The sequence below is a fragment of the Talpa occidentalis genome, unplaced genomic scaffold, assembly GCF_014898055.3.
Source record: "Talpa occidentalis isolate TD23 unplaced genomic scaffold, MPIMG_talOcc4v2.1 talOcc4.13, whole genome shotgun sequence".
NCBI lineage: Eukaryota > Metazoa > Chordata > Mammalia > Eulipotyphla > Talpidae > Talpa > Talpa occidentalis.
This window is the reverse complement of record NW_023601322.1, coordinates 99554392-99559863: the sequence shown is the minus strand read 5'-3', so window position 1 is coordinate 99559863 and position 5472 is coordinate 99554392. Positions and strand designations below refer to the sequence as shown.

The following is a 5472-nucleotide window of genomic DNA, read 5'->3' as shown; positions in this document are numbered from 1 at the left end:
AGATAGAGTGAGGATTTGCTGGGGGCTGGGAGGACTGCCTGCTGTGTACCAGATAAACCCCAATAAAAGATCTGCAAAAACCACTGAGGACTCTGACTCCTCCTTTACCCGGTCTGTTGGATCATAGAAAACCTGCGCTGTGGTCCTTCCTGACCCTACACTCCCCTGGTGGTGCAGTGGTTGAGCGCTGGTCTGTGAAGCTGCCCACAACCTCTGCAGTGCCGGTTCAGTCCCCAGCTGCCTGCGAGGGTCCCACATGGCCCACAGACCTCTCCTGCCGCCCACTGCTCCCCTCAGCAGTGTACATCGGTCCCTCTGCCTGTTCTGCTCCCCGCTCTGGCTCTGGTGAATTCTCTCACCCTCCCACACTTCTGACTGTACCCAGTGCTTGTATAAATAAATAAATCTTAAAAAAAATTAAAAATATTTTCAATATACCTCCAAGGATCCTACTTAAACAACCAGTAACATTTATTTATTAACCAGGAAATAAGCCAAATTAATAGTAGCTAATTTGGTATTTTCATCAAAGTCAAGTTCAATGTCAAACCAAATATAAATTTCACTGATATCACTATTGCCTCCTAAACTCCTCAGGGCCAAAAATATTGAACATTTCCTATATTTGAAAAAGTTAATTCTATAAGTGTTTCAAATCTGGAATTCCTATCTTCAGAAAGAGCACACTCATCATTTTGGTACCGATGAATAAGTAGGAGGAAAAGAAAGGATGAGAAAAATATTGGTCAATGTTCCAGTAAGTTTAAAATTAAAAAGAACACGAGAAGAACCACCACTTCATTAGCAAATGACTTTTAAAAGGCAGTTATCAATCAATGCTTTTTGGGGTATCCTTTCAAAATACTGGCTCTTTGAGTCAAATAAATCAACTTCCACATGTTTCTGATTATTAAAAAAAAATCTAAAATTATTGGGGTTGTGCATTTTGAAAGTAAAATGATGAATAGGATTACAAGAATATTTTCCAGTGTTTAAATGTTAGTTATTCAAATCCAGTGTGGCATCGAAAAGATGGTCACCATTTTAAAATAAATAGTATGGAGCCTCCCTGGTGGCGCAAGGGGTTAAAATGCAACCTATGAAGCTTCTGCAGCCTCTGCAGCACAAGTTCCATCCCTCAGCCGGCCAGGGAGCTACCCACATGGCACAGCAGAACTCTCCTAACTTGCTCCCTGCTCCCCTCAGCAGTGTACTTCAGTCAATCTCCTGTTCTGTTCCCCATTCTGTCTCTGGTGACTCCTCTCACACCCCCCCCACACCTCTGGCCTGTACCCCAGCTCTTGTATGCATAAATAAATCTTTAAAAAAATAAAAATAAATAATATGCTCATAGGGAAATATTAATCAGGTAAGATAGATATTGAAATAATTGTTTCTTATTCTTGTCCAATATAAAAGCATGCTGTAATTTTTTTGCAATTTGAGAGTGTTATAATGGCTATATATAATATTCCTTAGAACTATGGATTTAATGTCTATTTCCGGTGTCCAGGTTCCACTCTGCCTGTTAGACATGATGTGGGCACACCACTTCTTCACTTGTAAAATAAAAAGTACATATATAAAAAAAATGTAGCCTATATGGACAAGTTGTGGTTTAGTGGAAAATTCTGGCGCTCTTACACTGAGGAATATAATCAGTAAACTACCAACAGTCTAGGCGTTAGAGATTCCACTGAACAATTCTACTCATTGTATTCTAATCACTGTGCTGATGTTTCAAGGGGGTCAAAAATGGGTAAGATTCTCCTACTCGTGAATAGGTTCCACTTCCTCAGGTATTTAGTAATTTCAGATAGTATATTAAAAGCTCTGCCACAGGAAGTGGATGGGATCTGGAGAATGGGAAGCAAACGAACCAGGTGGATCATGTCCTGCAGGACGACGACTTCCATGATACTTTTTGCAGAAGGGGGCGCAAGAATATGAAGGACACGGGGTAGTGAGCGGCAGCTTGAAGGACGGGTGGGGAGAAGGGAACATTCTAGTAAAGCGAATCAGAGGTGGCTCATGGGCTCCTTGGTGGGTGTGGTGTGGTAGCATCCCGGGGTGAAGCTGAATCACACACAGGGTTGGGGACCAAAATTACTTCAGGAAACCCAATTTAAAATAAAAATAAATAAATAAAAAGGGGGGGTGAAGGCCCCGGAGGTGCGGAAGGCTGTGACAGGAACCCACCTGGAGGGGATTCGGGTTCGCTCCGGCCTCCCCGCTGTGAGCTCTCTGGAAGCTGGGGTGGCTGCCTCGCAGCACCCCAGCCCACACCCCTGCAGGCCTGAACCGCCGCGCCCGTTTTTCTCACTGAAGTCGGGGCGACATCACTTCTCATTGCCAAGGTGACAGAGCCGAGGCCTGGGGCCGCCGCGAGGGCGCTCTGTTCCCGCCCTGACAGAGGCTCGAGGCCCGCGCTGCCAGGGCTCCTCAGCCTGCTGGGCCCGCGCTCTGAGGTGGCCACCGAAGCTTCCAGAGAGCTCGCCTCGGGGGGCGCGGGGCCCAGACAGACACCCGCCTCCCGGGCTGGGCCCCCCACGTTCCCCAAGTCCGCGCGGGGCACTTAACTTCCCCCAGAGCCCACCTGAGCCCAGCTGAGGCAGTCGGCGCGGGCAAAGCGGGCTCTCCACACGGCCGCAGCACGCGCAGGCGCCACATGTCACGTGTGTGCGCCGCGTCCGTCGCGTGTGTACGTCACGTGCGTGGGTCACGTGGGCTTGCGCAGCCGCAGACGCGGGGAGCCGCGCCCCCGCCTTGTCCAGCCTGCAGCGACAGCCGCGCTTCAACATGCGTGGAGCGGACTCCGACAAGATTGGGGGGCGGTCCCCGCATCCGGGGTGACCCGGTAGGTTGTGGGGGCCTCAGCAGGCCCCGCTTTAGACCCTCAAGGAAAAGCGGCGTCTGTGCTCAGTTAAGGTTAGTTCGCGCGCGGCTGAGAGCCCCGGGACTGCTCCTCCCGCGCGTCTCCCACCAGCGGACACCTCGTAGCCCAGCGGGGCCCGACTGGGCGCTTGTAATTACCCTGATTTTGCAAAGGAATCGGGGTTCAGAGCGGTTTATAAGCACCCCAAGGTTACTCCGCTGGGAGGCGTCAGTCAAGCGTTCACCCGCTTGCTGGGCTCCGGGAGTGACCTGGGCCCTGCACGCCGCCTGCACGTGTCGCAGGTCTCCTCGTCCACACCTGAGAGCGGAGGCCTGCGTAACCCCCAACACCGTGTGGAACGTGGCAACCAGATGTAAAGCCACGCACATGCTTAGGGGCCCAGAATCTACAGCGTTCCTGTTCTGAAGTTGGTTCATCTGTTTCCTCCCACTCGTGTAACTCTCCTAGAGAGAAAGCCTGGGATATAACAGCAGCGCCGACCATGCATTACCTTGCGTGGAACCCTTCCTAGGTGTCCTGTTGCTCTTAAAAGCCACAGTCGCTTTTACGAGAGAGTCTATCCATTCCAACCTCTGCCTCTTGGGCCCTAACCCTCTCCCTTTATCAGTCGAAGCACCCCGTTCACCCATTCTCTCCTTTTCCAGACCCCTGGTGATTGCTCCAGGGACTGATAAGGCCACTGCTTCTCTCTCCTGACCACTGACTCGAAGGTAAATTCTCCCTAGACCTTTCGCCATGTCATCTTGTTTTATTGCTTCCAAAGTCTTTATCGTTCCCTGAACAATGGATTTGATGACATTTTTTATTATTTCTCTCCCATGTCAATATCAGAACAGTAACACAGTGAAGGCCAGCCAGCACTTCTACTTGAAGCCTGCCAACATCTCAAACAGTGTGACATCACCAGACAATTGGTGCTCTGTGCTTTTGGAATAAATAAATGAATGGATTATGTAAGGAAACAGATGAGCTAAAAGCTTCCATTCAATCAATGATCACGTTCTCTTTACCTGCCCAGGAAAAGTCAGTCCAATGGGGAACAACATCAAATACATGATTTGTAAACTTTCTTAATTTTGAGAGAATCAATATAACATACTACACAGAACTTACAAGTCAAACAGACCTGCTTTGAATCCTGACATCTTCAATTACAAGTTTTGTGAACTTGCTAATTTAGCTAATCTATTTCTGCTATATTTTCCTTAAATTTAAAATTAGAATAGTTATTTTCATAGAGTGCAATAAAAATCACAGATTAAAGTCATATAAAACTCTTAAGGAATCTGGTATTCAATAAATGTTAACTATTACTATTACCATTATAAAGAAATTAAAATCAAAATCTCCTTTTCATATTGAATTAATGAATAGTAAATGCTTAGCCAGCATTGACAATTTCAAAACAAAGGTAAGTATATCCCTTAATCATTCACTTCTTTATCTGCAACATTTATTATTTGGTTAAGATAGCAGGATAAAAAAAAGCATTTTGCAACAATTACCACTTGTTTTTCGGTTAAAATAACTGAGTAAAAGCATATTACCACATTATCTCTTCACATCTCCTATGAAAATGTGGGAATACAAAAATAATTGTTAAATTTCAAATCAATAGCATTAGAATCCAACCAGATTATACTTTTTGAACATCTGAATCTAAAGAAAAATGAATTTGATTTTTTATGCTCATTTTAACAGTAGATTGTATATTTGCAATATATGAAAATCAGTCAACATTTTTTGCTTGCAGAATATGTAATCCATACCATTAAAATATTCAACATATTTCTATTTAACATGATCAACATAAATCAATACATAACTGTAAAAAAAATTCAAAAGGCATCAACAACATATAAGTCACTCCATGCAGCCCATCTCTCCCCGCCAGCTGTATGAGTGGCACTGTAATGGTGCCAGCTGTATGAGTGGCACTGTAATGGTGACGCTGCAGTCATATAAATGAGGTACAAACTTTGTATAAAGTTATGAGTTACCCCACCCAGGTGAAATGCTGTAATGTGATACTATTTGGCTATTTTTTTTTTTTTAAAGGAGAACTCTTGTTTTTTTGTTTATTTAATTATTTATACAAGCACTGGGTACAGTCAGCAGCGCGGGAGGGTGAGAGAATTCACCAGAGCCAGAGCAGGGAGCAGAACAGGCAGACTGACGAAATACACTGCTGAGGGGAGCAGCGGGCGGCAGGAGAGGTCTATCACGCCATGTGGGACCCTCCACTGGTGGCCGGGGAACAGCCAGGGATTGAACCGGCGCTGCAGAGGCTGCAGGCAGCTTCGCAACCCAGCGCTCAACCGCTGTGCCACCGGGGAGGCCCCTATTTGGCTATTTTAATGAAAGATACACAAAATGGTCATCCCATAGTAAGCCTAGAGATCATGTTTCTCTATGATCAATCGTCAGCTGACTTGGAGATGCATTACTAGTTAGTGTTGCCAAATGGCTGCCTCTTTCCCAAGCCCATGAACACCATCAGCATTCAGTTAATTATAATCATGGAAGAATTTGGTCTGATAATTTTCAGTTTGAGCTCAACTGGCACTCTTCTTTTG

The 5472-nt window shown here is 45.7% G+C and overlaps 1 long non-coding RNA gene across 1 annotated transcript; it reads left to right on the top strand.

Annotated features, from left to right (window-relative positions):
- Positions 1 to 2766: 2766 nt before the first annotated feature.
- Positions 2767 to 4172, top strand: LOC119242775 (uncharacterized). The gene is made up of 3 exons (XR_005124574.2): positions 2767 to 2928; positions 3541 to 3606; positions 3728 to 4172. It is a non-coding gene; the product is annotated as an uncharacterized LOC119242775 (long non-coding RNA).
- Positions 4173 to 5472: the final 1300 nt, after the last annotated feature.